The following is a 16085-nucleotide window of genomic DNA, read 5'->3' as shown; positions in this document are numbered from 1 at the left end:
TATGGGGTTGCTGGAACAGCTCTACTCATTCTGAGCACTAAGTTAAAGGGATGATGACAATATTCTTCTCATGACAATAATAGAAGCACAAGATGACAAGTCCAAGGGCACAACTTACTGAAAGTCAATGACCGAGCTCAGTGTCCGTGGACAGGGAGGCCATGGCAATTATATAAATATGTATTGGAGGGGAATGAAGAGTTGGAGATAGTAATTCAGTATACAACACATTATGCAGAAGCAAAAGGCTGGACTTGATGACTTTTAAGCTAATTTCTCTCTGAGATGTATGTTTTCATGACACTTACTAGTGTCTGACTTGAAAGCGTACTATGCTCCAGACGCGCATCTAAGTTTTTTACAAGGGTTAGGTTATCCAGTTAAACTACACAAACATGTAGTTTATTAAGAACAACATACTGCACGACCTGATCAAGTGTAAGATTATGAATCTTGGTATCACACATCAGATGGTAAATTACCACTTGCAGACACTTCAAATACAGCTCCTCAGATTGAGAATAAAGTGCACAGACACTCCCGGCTAGGCAAAGCACCACAACCAGCCAGGTCATCGGCAAATGGCGCTGTACCTGTTTTGGCCTTAGTCATAACTAAAAATACAGGACACAGATAAACATGCAGTTTAGGTCTTACCTCCAAATGGTCACTTGACTTACCTATCCAGATGTATCAGAAATGAAGTTTCAGAAGATACTGTCACAGATAAAGCTATATATGATCTCAGTGTCTTGTGACTCCAAAGCAAAGACAATGGTGGTGGGAAAGCCTGGAATATTGAAATGATCCCTTTTAATACTGCCCCACAAGTGTCAGTAGCCATGCTCCAGTTTCTCCTGCTGGCTCAGGATAGTGTCTAATTTTTGCCTGGTAAATGTAGGCCAACCCATGCTAAATAGATCTGAAATAGAATTATGAAAGTATTGAGATTCAAGAATATAATTGCATATTCTTATAACGATTCCCATGGTCTGTTCATTAGAATGAAAATAATGATTCAGAGCTCTTTCCTTTAGGAAGGATGTGTAATTGTTGCTGCATCTTGGCTTTGAAGAAAGAAAAATGGAAGTGAACGTTATTTTTCATCCTACTTTAGAAACCCCGTTGAATGCCATTAAGAAACAAGTTGTATTACGACAGAAAACTATGGGAAATAGCTTTACTGGAAAAAGCAGAAGTCAGCTTCAAGGATGTGTGGCATCAAGATGACTATATACTTTTATGGCATATAAATATTAAGTGGATAAATAAGGAATCTGATATAAGAGATGTGTTGACAATCCCCAAGCCTGCTCTTAGATACTGATTCATAATTTTTTTTTTACCAAACAATACCAAAAATTGTTATTAATATATAATGATCACTGGACACTTGTAAATTTTCAGCCACATCATGTCTGCCTTTATGTGATCCTGTGATAAATAAGGTAGACTTCTTCCCACACAATAAAAATAAATAGAGCCCCATTGAGTGATGACATTTGCCATAGGTCAAATGACAACTCAGAGCAGGAGGAACGGCTGGACCCCCCACCTCTGTAATGATCACTGAGATGGAGGGAGAGACAAGTACTGCCCAATAGTCCTTTACACATGTTGATTCATTCCAGGCTGGGCTGTTTTCACTGAACAGTTAAGAAAGGCACTCTGTAAAATGGTCCTTGGGTTTTGGTGAGAATTCGTCAAAGATGGTCTGAGGCCCACAGTAGGAACACTTACAGTTAGTAAGTGAAAATAACTGTCAGTTCACAGTACATGTCTCTCCAACATCCAGATTCTTCTTTGGTCTTCCACCTTGGGGCAGTCTTACACCCTAACAGAAGGCAGCCTGATCACCTTGGTAAATGACTTCAGGTAGGTTATTCTTACAATACGTAGTTCTAGCAAGCAAAGAACACAAACCTGAACAAAGACGTTGCTGGGGGAGGGGTTCTAGCTGCTGAAGAAAAGTCATTAGAGTGGCATTACTCAATCATTCTTTTGTCTTACATTGTTTATTAGAAGCATTGCTTCTTTTCTATGTGTGTCACTTTTTAAAAATTTCACATACACCCTGTTTTCCTTTAGCTATGTGACAGCAAAAGCAAGCTATCTTTGCAGAAGGTGAGCCAGAGAAATTTTAATCTTGTTTCACATAAAGCTCTTTCTTAAACATATTTAGAAACCCGTACAACACTTAGTATGACACTTCTGATATTTTTGTCTTTTATTTGGGTTCCTCAAATCCAAAATGTGGCATTTTGGAATTTAGGGAAAATTAAAACAAAAACAAAAAACCTATTTTTCTTGTGCCTCCATTGAAAACTCTGAAAAGAAAAGCATCTGCATTAAACGATTCAATAGACATTTTAGTAAGCAGACCAACACAGACATCCATAAGAGTGCACTTTCTTCCAGTGTGGAAAGAGCACTGATACAGGAGCACGCTTTCCTCGCAACATACCAATTGAGAGCACAAGGGATTCTATTTTCTAGGTATCTTATTTAGTAAGATTAAGCAAAGCTTATAGATTTCAAATCTTGAAGACACTCAAGTCTGTTCAGTAACCAACTAATATTCTTCTGGGAAAACCTGACATCCCTCAGGGAGGCCTCATAGAGTGTCTGTTATTGGATTGTGGGTCTATCCAACATGTTTTTGATTTGGATAACTCCAGTTCTACCCCCATTTTCTTGCCATTTCAAGAAGCACTATCACAATCAACAGAAACCTGGAGGACAAGAGCATTAGATCTGCTCTTGGGACACAGGGGAGGCAGCATGTTAAAACTGGGACATTTTACCCTAGAACTGGGGCATGTGGCAGTCTTACCAAATCCCTCATCTCTGACTCTCCTCAGAAACTTCTTGTTGTTCCCTAGAGACCATGTCAAGACAGCTTGGACATGACACTATGAAAATGCTACAGATGCAGCAGGAGAAATTATTTCTTTTCCTAAAATGATTATCACAAACAAGGAACTCATGTCAAAAATAACTAAGCTTACATTAGGAGTTTAGGAAACACTGATGAGTGGAAGGGGAGGAAAAACTTGAAAATTTTGTACTTCCTATGTGCTCGTCTTCTGTAGCTGGGTTGGGAGAGTAGTCAGAAGGGAAAGTAGGTCAAAATGAGAGATAGATAATAAGAAGGAGCCTTTTTATCAGAAAGTTTCATATATTGTTGACAGTGTCATTATTACTTAGATACTAAAAAAACTAGACGTTTTTCCATTGGAAATGTCAAATATACAAATAAGCAAGTTGTTGTGAACAGTCACTTCATAATTAGCCACTTACTGGGAGAGAAAAACGTAGTGGGAATTTGGGGGTGGGGAGATTACACACCCTTAAGTGGATCATTTGTTACTACCTTAGGCTCCTATTGGCATTAGTAATGTCTCACAAGGGTTTAGAATTTAGGATGCATAAAAATGAACAAGCAGTGAGTTCGATAGAGAAAAATATCAGTGAGTGTATAAATGCCATCCAAGGCCAGTGTGATCACTGCTGTTTCCACAGGAACTCACCAACATTTCCTGCATCCTTCTCATGTACCAGGCAATACTCAAAGTCCTCTCTGTGTATGTTATTTGAATCCCCACAACAATGGGAATTGCTATTCCCATTTTACAGAAAGTAAAACCAACCACAGAAAAGTTGAGTAACTTGCTCAAAGGAACATGATACTAATAGCAGAACTAGGATCCAAAGCACGTTACTATGATTCTTCACTGTGATGACCCTATACTGCATCTGTAATGGGAGAACAAAAAGGAACTTGACCGGCATGAAATACTGCACAGCAAGTAGGCTTTACCCAGCTCATTAGCTCCCCTGTAGGGTATTAAGGGTAGTTTAACTTGATGATTTAAGAAGAATTCAAGTCTAGAAATAGCTTAGGAACAAATAGTTGAACAAATAGTGGTATAACACCATGCTTATTATAATAAACAATATTTTTTAATTCTATAGGACCTCACTACTAAGTGATATGTGCTTTTTTCCTTCTTTTGAAGTAAACAAATTGAACTCATGTATTGAGCATATTAAGTACTTTAGTCACTGTCCATTGATTTCAATAAAATTTCATTGAAGCATTGGGACCCTAGCTTTAAATGAGTGACTTGGACTTCTTAAGGGGACTAGAGGTAATTCCTGTAATCCATTCCATTCATGAATCTCTGTCTCTTATTCTGACAATTTTGGGATAGGAATTTATGGAATTCATTCTTTAAAAAAAAAAGTACTCTATTTCACTAAAGACATTACCTTATAACTATGTCTAAATGTCATTTTGTTTTCTAGAAAACACAATGAAAAAAGGAGCCCAAGGATTTGAGAGAAGGTTTGAAGCATAATGATGGAGGAATATCACTCTGAGGAGAAATCAAAATTCTTTCTCCTCCTGATTCACCTGAATGTGCAGTGCCCAGTGAAAGTGATAAGAGAGGATGGTGTTTGTGACGAATCCACATGCACTGAAGTTGTCACCTTTCTAAAACAGATGCCATTGTAGGTGCTTTTCCAACTCTCTTCCCTGTACGCACAGTGTGGTATACTTTGGCAGGCCTTCCATTTCATTTTTAACCCTCAAATGCGCTGAAACAAAGCTGAGCATACAGTACAAATGGAATGCATAGAAGTGAATAAATGCAAAGAGAAACATTTATTTAGCCTCAGGAGGATAGACAAATAGGTCTTTCTTAAATTGGTATATAAGTATAGAATATTGAGTCATTCTTTATGTGAATATTTACTCATTTTAGAGAAATTTTCCAATCTGGAGGATATTCCTTTTCTTGCCAATAAGACACAGAAGGAAAATTTAAAATATTTGCAGCTCTTCCTCTGGAATTTTGTCCTAATTTTGTCTCTCTCTCTCCCCTTGATATCTCTTGCTATGAATATCATTCTTGTATTTTTCTTCCATTTAATCAAGGAAACATAGTGATTATCAAAGACAAACAGACAAGATCAAAACAGTGCTTCACCTTTCTCCACGAAATGCTTCCAAACTTGTTTAGATATAATGCTCTTGAAGGCAAAACGCATGTCTATTTTATCTTTCTTGGTCTAGCACATATTAGGTACACAGTAAATTATCTGAGTATACTAATGAACAACAAAACAGGAATGGATGAGGAAAGTAGTTGCTTTGTTAAGCCTCTTAAAAAAAGATTTATAGAATTTGGAAATGGTCCCACTTTATTTCCAAAGGAAATTTTACTTTCAAATTTAAAAAAAAATTCACCCAAATGAGATTTTTGGGGATTTCATGTGATTAACTCTTTACATTATCATGTACTAATTACACAGAAATCTGTTTATGTAAACACAGTGAATTCATCATAACACTAGAATAAGTCTACAAATAGTGCATGTCAAATTAGGTTATAATCACTTTCAAGGGACGTGATTTCCTAGTTAAACAGATTCGTTTACATCTTGTGAAATAAAAAATAAGTGAAAATAACTATATAGAATCAGCTTACAGCTGGACAGATCTTCTTGGCAATGGTCCAGGCACTGAGTGGGGAAAGCCCCACCAGCTGAGGAAGGCTCAGGATGCCCAGCATGACTTTGCAGCTCGGCCTGGAAGGGGGCCTTTGGCTGCTGTCCGGGATGCACTTCCTGTCTCTGGCTGGCTGGGGGGTAGATGGGCCACCTTAACCTTTAACATGAGACTCTTGCTGGGAAGTGGCTGGGGTGGGGCAGAACGAGTAGAATGGAAACTTGCTCAACAGAGGAAAAAACGAAGTTAGTTCAATATTTTCACCCTTAAGTAAAACCATAATAGAATAAGTCAAGGCTCCTCTAACCTAAACACAAATAATTGAAGCTAGCATTTGAATCATAAGATTGAGAGTCAGGATTTGAGTACCAGGGATCATCTGGGCCGACCCTTGTGATAAAGATGAAAAAACCAACCACAAAGCGAAGAGCAGCACCAAGCCTGAGACCAGTAACTTGTTTCCCCATTTCTGGTGCTCATTTGTGAGATAACTGAAACTCATCCTTTCAAGAAGGATGATTTCTCTTAAATGCAGCTCATTTTGATGCAGATCTTTAAAAAGTACATTTCACATCATCTTGATGTTGGCAACACTTTCTACACTGTTCCCTTATTTCAAAGGCAGAAGGGTGTCATTGTAAACCTCAGTTATTACTGGTATTGTACCGTGGTGGTGCTCTCTGGCTAATTGTCAGAGCAATTAGCTAAGCTTCGTAAGCAGGGTGCATTTGGTTATCTTTCCTGTGTCTTGTCATATTCACCTACTACTTATTTTTGTTGATTACAAGAAGTCACCAAAACAGTGATTTTTTTTAAACTCATAGATTCCGTCTTGGAGGGAGCTCCATGTTTCTGGTATTGAGGAAAGTTGGTTTTGTTTTTAGTTTAATTGACACTCATTTTTGTTAAAAATATATTTGTTTAATACTTACTCTGTTCAGTGCTTTGCATACATTAGCTTCTTCCCGCATCCCATTGGTTGAGTTGTCTTGGGCAGAGCTTGTGAATGAGCAAAGAGCAAAGTATGCCCTATAAGCCAAATCTGGCCTCCTGCCTGGTTTTGCAAATAAAATTTTATTGGAACACAGTCACACTCATTTGTTTGCCTATTGTCTGTGGCTGTTTTTGCACCACGGCCGAGCTGAGTAGTTGTGATAGCGACTCTATGGTCCATAAAGACTAAAATATTTTCAATTTGGCACTTAACAGCAAATTTTGCCAACCCATGGTCTTGAGGGTAAACACTCGATCATCTAGCTGGCTTGATAAGAAAGCCAAATAAAATAGCTGACACTAAACTGTCGCCACACGGAGCCCTGCTCATGTTCACGTGTTTGTGGCCATGAGTCATAACCACAGCACTAAACAGTGAGGAGAGAACCAGAAAAATTCTTGTCTTCTGAGAAATGCAAAGCTTTGCCAGATTCATTTAAATGATTTTCAAACCCTGTTCCTAGAACCATCCCTAATCTGTACTAATACTACGAATGTGTAGCTTTTGCCTTACAAATTTATTGTTATTTCTTTTTTTTCAGGAAAAAGGTAATTACGCTATAAACAGAGGACTGACAACTAATTTCAGTCAAGGCAAAATTAATACAAAGCAAGCAGATAATTTTAGTCATGTGAAATTAAAATAGATATATTTTAATGACATTCTAAAAAATCCCACTCTAATTTTTTGCTCTTTGTTTTCCCCTACCTTCTCCGGTTTTCTTGTGACCCCCCTACTCTGTGTAGATAGCAAGGTGTGCTAATTTAGGTGAACTACCAGCTGGCAGCTCTCACTGCCCTCACCGCTCCTTCCTCCTGGCCCCACTGTGATCTTTGCGTGGACAGCTGCTTCTTCCCTCGCCTTCTCAGGGGCTCCTCTGTGCAAAGAAATAGGACCATCTGAGGGAAGGTGGTCACTGCCCATCCCTTAAATTTTCAAATTGTCATTGATATGAATAAGAGCTGGTATGCTAAATCTGTCTCAGAGCTTCAAGAATTCAAAGGTTAGTGGTATTGTGGACGTGGGTGTGCCCATGTGCATGTTTTCTGGGGGGAGATGCCAACCTTGCTGTGTTCTGTCACTCCAGGAGCATATTAAATACGCATTCAATGGCAGCAGCACCTTGAGATGTTCTCTCCAAAATTATCACCTGTCTTCTGAAAACCATAACCCTAAAAATATTGATTGGTTAAAAGGCAGAATCTGAAGGAATGAGTCAGTGCCTCTGTGAATTATCCTAATCAAATAAAGATAGTATTAACCTAGATGCTTGCTGATCTGCCAGTATTTGGTTTGAAATGTAGGCATCTCAACTGAAGTTATGTGTTTCATTCTTTTGAATATTTCTCCCAGACATTTAAATACATTACCACTAAGCCAGAACCAAGAAAAGCATAAAAAGCATTTTAGGGAATAAATTCAGCAAGTTTCCATTTGTACCAGATAGTAAAATTATTGACATGCATTATGAGGCATGTGTATTTTTCAGCCTGTCACGTTTCAATCACATGCTCAAGGTGGAGTATTTTGGCTGCCAGGGGTTATGCGGAAAGGTCTCAAACCATTTAGGTAGTAGTGCTTCCTAATAAACAGAGAAATTACAAGTCGCCCAGCATAGCTTTTTAGGCAAGTCAGAAGAAAAGCTTCTTCCATTAATTATGCTATGAATGTAACATCAGTGAAGGGTAGCCAGCTAAATATAAGATGAAAGGACTGGTAGGGATTCTCTCCACTGAATTGTTGAGCTTTACGCAATTTTATTTAGAGGCACTTCCATTACTAAGGAGGCTATGAGTTGATCGACTGTGTCTTAGAATTAACTACGGTGGTGAAAACACAAATTGTAAACCAGCGTGAAGTCACAAAGGGAAGGGAGGAAAGAGAAGCAGCAGAAGTCAGGGACTCATATGTGCTCTTCATTTTCCTGTACGGAAGTAAGTATTGGACCAGCTGCCTGGAGTCCGACATCCGCCCGAGCAAGCCTAATTACTGTTAGGCAGAGGGCCTAATGAGAAGTGCCACGTTCACGGCCTTCCTTTCTGTTCTCGTTTGCTTCTGTTTTCAGAGGAGTCTGGCGGTTTGTTGGAGGCAAACGATTACGTTCCCTCTGCTCAGCACACTAGAATGACATATGGGTGGTAAGGAAAGGGAGGACCCGGATGGGAAAGTGTCTTGGCCAGAGACCGTTTGTGTGGGCCACCGAGCAAGGTTCCAGCATCATACTGCTGTCAGAGTCGGGGCCGGGGCTGAGGGCTCGCCTAAGGCCTCACCGTGGATGAGGCCTTTTGTGGGCGCTCCCCATTCCTCCCAGGGAGTGTCGGTTATGGCATTCGCAGGGCCCCCTGGTCCTTGCCAGCAGAGACTAGCACAGATCAAAATTAAGCTTTAAACTGCACAAGAGAGAATACTTTTTTCTTTTTTCCCGATTTCTTGGCTGATATTTCTCAAGATTCGGGGAAGATTCCGTTTCCCACAAATGGCCATGACAGAATGTCCTCAGGAGATCACTCATCACAGTCTGCATAGACTAATGTTGTGTACATCCTTGTGTTTCCCATGGTGACATCAGGACATATTTGGTGACTAAACCAATAATTGTTAAATAAACCCTGAAGACATTTAGCTTTTATTTGCTTATCTCTTTCAGTTTACCAAGTACTTCTACAACTTCTGGCTCTTTGCTATTTAGAAGATAAACCCACACAGCCGGGCAAAATTTGTTACTATTAACCTCATTTGAGACATGAGGAGACAGACTCCATGGCAAAGCTCTGGCACAAGTTAGGTAGCTGGTTTAACTGCAAGATTCTTAACTCAAACTCTTTATTCTAGATTTGTAAGCATTATGCTAAGTTTCTTGTCAGTGTATAAAATCTTCAAAACCTTTATCCAGTGCAGAAATCATGTTTTCTATTGGCTGTTTAACTCTGGAGACCCCACATCAGAATAAAGCCAGTTGAGATCCCCAAAGCATATCCAGATGGCTAGGAGTAGTGGTGTGCTGGAGCTGACTCTGCTCCCAAGGGCCAGTGGAGCCCATCCCTTTCACTTCCAGGTTCAGTGATACTATGTTAGTACCCTGAAATGACAGGAGTGTTCACACCATACAAATCAGCAACACTACAAGTCAGAAGGAGCTCGTTACTCACCTCCCAGAAGAGATGGTTGTCAAACATTATACGGTTAGAAATCTGGGCACCCAGGCAAAGAACTTGCAGCAGGTTTCTTGATGCTTAGAATACATTCCAATGTGCTTCATTTGTAAGACACCAGGTTTCTTGGGGAATTCTTTTAAGTACATCCTTTTACAGTCTTTTGAAACTGCACATAGGAGAACATCATAATATCTTCTCCAAGAGTGAGAGTGAGGTCTGGGAATAAAATTAGCTGCTTGTTTAAGGCTATGGGTGTTTGTGAACATGCAAGTGTGCTTTAAATTACACGTAATTTTAAACAACTATGTAAAAAGAGTTTAAAAAGTTTAATGGTGCTGAACCAAGAATAAGAATTAAAAATTGAAAAGAAAATACGAAACTATACCTTGTTTCTCTGCTTTAAAAAATAAGTTTCCTTCTCATTTGCAATTAAAATGCAAGGATTTGCATAAAATGTAAAATTAGAGATAATTGAACTACAGTAGCTATAAAAATGGCTTTTCCACTTAAAAAAATAAATCAGATGTCCACTAAGAGGGTATAAGAGCCTTCTCCCTCAGCCCCCCTCCGCCATTTGAGTCTCTGGTATTTTTCACACTTTTATAGCTGATTTTTATTGCCACACAGTCCACAAAGTTTGTGGCAGCCCTGAGACAGCAGCTGGCCCAGGCAGGCCTGTTAACTCTGGCATGTTAAGGACCATTCAGAAGATTTCAAATCCAGCCCCAGCTCCCAGGTCAGTAGATCAAATCCAGAGAGACCTTAGGGAGGCTGCAGAGGGGGTGGGAGGAAAGGGGAGCATGGGGAAAGGAAGACAAGAACAACCTGAGCACACAAAGTACTCTAAACGGAACATCAATGGCTGTGTTGGTTTCCTTGGACCAGGGTTTCCCTCCCAGGAACCTTAAGTTTCAAAGGGCCAGTCTGTAAAAGAGTACACCGATAATCAAAGTGGCTACATATGAAGGTCCCAGACCAATTTTGTGTATAACTGAAGGAGGACTGGGGACAATCCTTTCTTCCCAGGATGAGGTACAGCCCCATTCTGAGTGTGATCTCCAGACGGGCCGAAGCAAGTTTATGAAACACACGTTAGGCCCATTCCGCTCACATGTCCCTGGCGGTGCTTCCTTGTGTCTGGCCCAGGCTGTGACGGTGCACTGGCCAATTGCAAGCTAGCTAGCTGTTCGCTGCTCTCCGGAAATTTATAATATTGCATATGGGTCTCATCTGGCCTCTGTCTTGAAAGCATAAGCACTTCAAGGGTAGAGACCTGGCTTACAAGCCGAGCATCGGCAGGGAGGTTCACAGGGATAAAATGTGATAGCGAGAGTGCCCACACAGGAGAAAATGTTGAATTCTCAGAAATGTGACTCAAGAACTATATATATGTGGAAAAATGCTAGCTGTAGTTCTCTTTCTTCTGATACAGAGCAAACATCACATTTAAAAAATCATGATAATAAGTAAAAACAAAGATAAGTGATCTCTTAAAAAGTAGAGAGAGATCTTCCATACTAAGGCTACTATCTGTGACTCAAACATCTGATCTGCTCATGAGGTACCTCTGTGTTATTCATTAGAGCCCAGCACATTTAGGAGATATGTAGAAAATGTTGATTTGATTTGACACCTTTTATTCTCAGGAACCCAGAGCCTTCACAGTCAGCTCTATCTGGAGAGACCTTTCCCAAGGTAGTTCTTTGCTGCTTATGTTCCTACTCAATCTACTCCCCATCTCTTTAAAATAATAAGACAAAAAACCTTGCAGCTCCCTTAACTCCTACCCTCTCTTTGGAAGTTATTAGTTGATCTGATAGTAGGGAATGATATTATTGATTTAGTAGGTGACCCCTGCCTAGTAGCTTGTTTGCCTTCAATCTGGGGCACCCTGGAGGTGATATGTCACCTCACAGTAATGATTCTGCTGGCGTCTGAGATGCTACGGAACCTGGAGAGCCGTCTCCTCCGTTTGCCCATTAGGCCCACCCGGACGTCTCCTCACCCTCTCTGGGTCTCTCTCATTTTCCTTACACCATGGCAAGTCCATTTCCCACATGGAGTCAACATAAATATAACATTACTTTCACATATTCTATTTTCCATGTGAAGGTGTGTGACTAAAAATTATTCATATTTAGTACTACATACATAACATAAATGTAATATATAATATATGTGACATGTAATGCTTCTTTATATAATCTAACCCAAGTCCATAGTGCATCAGGATGGAGAGGCTGTGAAAGTGTTCTGTGGAGTTGCATCTTGAAGAATGAGGGGTGCAGAAAGGCATCTCTGCTGAGAGAAGATGGAAATGCTGTGAATGCCATCTGGACCTGGGAGTTGGCACCTGTGGGTGAGAGCTGCACAACACACTCCCAGTCTCTTCTCGGTGTGTACTAAGACTGCAGGTGACCTCAGAAGCTTTCCCAACACAGTTTCCAAGAAGCAGTTACTTGGCGTTGGCCAGAGCAATGATGGCTCTTTGGCTCTCTTAATATTTATCGTAGAAAAGTCTGATAAAAAATGCCTGGATGTAGAACGTGTATGATTCTGGACTCTTTTTTCTAATTGAAGAAGAGAATCTTTCCCAAATCTTGGGAAAGACATATGACTTACAGGTATTTAATTTTGTTATTTTCTTCCTGTACTCCACCCCCAGCTTTTCAGCTTGTTTATATGGCATGGAAAAATACAAAACTAACTCTCATTAAAGCTAGAAAAGGCAGAAAGAAGGGTTAGGAGCAAAGTATATGCTATACGATCTTTGAAGTTTCTGCCAGGGCACCCCAAACCTGGATTTCAATTTTCTAGCTGTCTGCTGCCAAGGAATGTCCTTCACAAGCCTGTGAGCCTGTGGCTTGACCTGTGACAGCAAGATAGGGCTCCAAGATGCTTGGGGCACTGCGGGCACCATGGCCCATTTGGGGCTACCTTACCTTCATCTTTTCACTTGGCCTTTCCTTGTGTGATTATGAATGTCCCTTGTCAGGGGGAATGACCGCTTAGTGCCCTCTCTCCAAGTAGGAAACTTCCATCTTAATGGAAGTAATGTAAATGCTACTCAATGTAAATTCTATAATTTTTCAAGAGTCTTTTGTGTAATATGGAAACTTCAAGCAGAGGACCCAAGGCATTTTCTTTCATCAACCCGCTTCTAATTTCATCAAAGCACTAAAGAGAAATCCATTTGGCTTTTTTCTTGTCCAGTACCCTACTTACTCTGAAGCACATTCAAAAGCCACCTCTCTGATTTGAAGATGCCTCCGTGGAATTATGTAATTGGACCAACCGTTGCCAGTTCTTCACACTCTTGCTACTCCACATTATTGCAGAGCCGACTACTGTTTGCAAACCTTCCTTATTGCGTAAATGGCTACATTATCACTGTGTACACATTAGGACAAGCAAATGGGCCCCTTAAGGCAAATAAGGGCTCAAATAACCCAGACAAGGTAGCCCAACTGAATTGAGGATTCACCCTTGTTACAACCTTATTGCTTTATGGCACGTGAGCTAGTGGAAGGGACAGACTGCTTCGAGTGTGTTTCTACTGATCCTGCTGGCAAATCACAGCTTTATTACAGTAATGAGCCTGACCATATTTCTGTGCTTATGCATATTAGGCACCAAATGTATTTTCTGGCCTGCCAGCCTGTGGTAGTAACTAACATGAGCAATTTGTCCTGGGTTACAGTGTGTGTGCATGCATTAGGTATGAGCATGTTAGTTGCCTTGGGTTATAAAACACTACATGTTTCATCATGCCTATTTTTATATGCACAACTTAACTGTATGTAAAATAGCTTGGTAATTAACCAACACAACTTATTAGTTTACTACAAGATTATTGCATAAATATGTGAATTGGAGACAACCACAATTTCAGTTTAGCAAGATTAAAAATTTCATAGTATTATTAAGTATCTAAAGAAAATGCCGTCTTTTTTTTCTCTATGGCGTAAGTGTTAAGGTTCTTTTAAAAAATATCCTGATTCTCCTCTCTATTTCATTTCCATAAATAATCCTGAGTGACAACCTTTTTAGGAGGCTATGGAATTTTAGACCATGAATTCCCCCACACTCACTGTGAGCTGATATTTGGCCTTGGACCCCATCAGCTTTCAGGTAAAGGTGAATGGTCATTATTGTAATTCCTTCCTCAGGATCATATTTTATGTATGCCGTTTACTGGGTCCATGGTTATTAAAAAGTGACATCAGCATAATTCAGCTCAATTGCTAAAAACAATGTATTTTTTCCCCTCCTCTTTCTGTTGACAATTGGGATCATAAAGCTTGGTGCTGTTTGCCTGGTTGTATGACTGTATGGGGAGCATACTGATCGAGGCTTACTCCAAAACAGCATACACATGGAAATATGTCCTTCTGAACTCTTAATTAAAATAACACTTTCTCCCACTTCCCCAGAAAACAAAGAAACGAACAAACAAAAATAAATACCGGAATGAAGAATTAGAGTTGGTCGGAAACTTCTGCTGCAGCAGTTGCTGCTTTTGCTCCCTCCATACATGTCACTTATTTTAAGTTGTCAGCGAATTACTTTTCCCTCCATGCAGGTTAGATTTCTGTGTATGACCACACAGGACAGGTGCCTTTATTTAGTTGCTACTGAAGCTGGAATCATGTTGTACAAGAGCTGATAACATGAAACAACATGAAATAAGTGGGCTTATCCCTTCTGAAGCTTGTTTTACAGTACTGGTATTTCTCTTTAGCAAATCCTGCTGCGTTTTTAAGTAATACGATAAAACAACATAAATGTCTTTGTGGCTAAAACCGATTGTTTCAGAAGGAACATGGCTGTTTTATTCCTGCCTTTTATCTCCTCTACATTGGATTTTTGAAAACAGGAACGGTTCCCTGGCCTGTGTAATGTTACTTGCTTATGTACCTCCACAGTTATTCATGCACTGAAGGAAGAAGGATGGGAGAAAACCCCGTGCTGACAATAGCAACACCCCAAATAAATATAAAACCAAGACCGAAATGCGCCTTTTGCAGTCCTGTCACAGATTAATACAGCTCATGATAGATACTTAGTTCTCTGACAGTTTCCCCTGCACCTTTGCAGGGAAGTTGATAGAAATTACACCAGCTGAATGCTTAAAGCAGATGTTATCCCATTAATTAGCTCTGGACCCAGGTACACCCGAGACTTTCCCATTTTCAGGCCGAAAGGAATTGGTCCCAGTGAGCGTGCTCTATATCCACATTTAGTATCATCTCATAAACAGCAGTGAAAACACAGCAGGCCCTTGATGAAGATACATTAGCTTATTTCTAATTTAAAGTTATGTTGCTTAACCTTAATGTAATTGGTCACCAGTGGCCAACTGTTTGTATAGTGTGTTGATGACCAGAGAGATGTAATAAATTATAAAACTCTCGGCTTAAATGGAGGGAATGACTGTTTTGTTAAAAGCTTTGCATGTAATAATGGTAAAATAATTACACCTCAAGCCAAATAACTGTGAAGCTGTTAATACTAACAACAGAGTTCTCAGGATAGCTTGGTTCATCCCCATTTCAAACAAGTACTTGAACCTGGTTCTTATATTTAGCTGAAGGGTAACTTTGAAAGTTCAATCTCCCACTGATGAAAACAAATGGGTAAGCCGTCCATCTTGCTGGGGGATGAGGGTGATGGGTAGTGTGGTGGTGGTGGTGGGAGAGTGAATTAAGTAACCAATCACTATGGTTAAGCAGGAAACATAAAGCACAAATAATTCCATTCTGTACATCAGCACATATCCACTGCCTGACATGTCTTTAAAGGAGACTTGATTAGCTGGTAGAATAAGTGGGATTATAATCAAATATGAAAATAATTGACACAACTTTAATGCTTAATAATGAATTGCATGCCAGGGGCAAAATAAAGGGAAACTGTCTTCTTTTCAGAGAACAAGTTTTGACTTAAAATGTCTTAGGCCAAATAGAGAGAGAGATTACTTGAAGCTTGTAAACTATTCCAGAATTACAGTTGAAGTTATAAATATGGTTAAAACAAAATCATGTGATTAACAATATTCAGTCTATAATGAGTAACAATCTTCATTCCATAGCTTTTCCATACGTTGCTGTTGGAAAACTATTCCCTCATTTCCCTGTTAAAGTCTTGACACTTTAAAATGCAAAAATGAAATAAACCACTATCTGTACTTCTGTCTGAATGTTCTTTTTTTCTATTCTCATTGGATCATGTTAACTCGTTCCACTGTAACAAGTAGGAAAAGAAAAGTTTTTGCTCTTCTCAGATGATAGTCCTTTTTTTCTAAATATTTGCATTCTGAATTTGGATCACCTCCAAAAGGTATTTATTTTAAGGTGGAGAAAAAACATTTCTCTCTCTTCTCACATTACATTTCTTAGAAAGACCTTCCAATAATTTAAAC

General features: G+C 39.6%; 1 long non-coding RNA gene across 4 annotated transcripts in view; it reads left to right on the top strand.

Moving 5' to 3' along the window:
* The window catches only part of LOC118968048 (uncharacterized), a 609616-nt gene extending 593782 nt beyond the window's left edge, over positions 1–15834 (top strand). For 2 of the 4 annotated variants that reach the window (XR_012121168.1, XR_005055424.2), the window contains one exon: positions 4309–10415. This is a non-coding gene — a long non-coding RNA (uncharacterized lncRNA). Of the gene's footprint in view, positions 1–4308; positions 10416–11310 lie in introns of those variants that run through there. The other 2 variants (XR_012121169.1, XR_012121171.1) reach the window with 2 other exon arrangements.
* Positions 15835–16085: the final 251 nt, after the last annotated feature.

This window comes from Manis javanica, chromosome 1 (assembly GCF_040802235.1).
Source record: "Manis javanica isolate MJ-LG chromosome 1, MJ_LKY, whole genome shotgun sequence".
In the NCBI taxonomy this organism is placed as follows: domain Eukaryota; kingdom Metazoa; phylum Chordata; class Mammalia; order Pholidota; family Manidae; genus Manis; species Manis javanica.
Note: the sequence above shows the minus strand (reverse complement) of the source record. Positions and strands in the feature narration are given on the sequence as shown.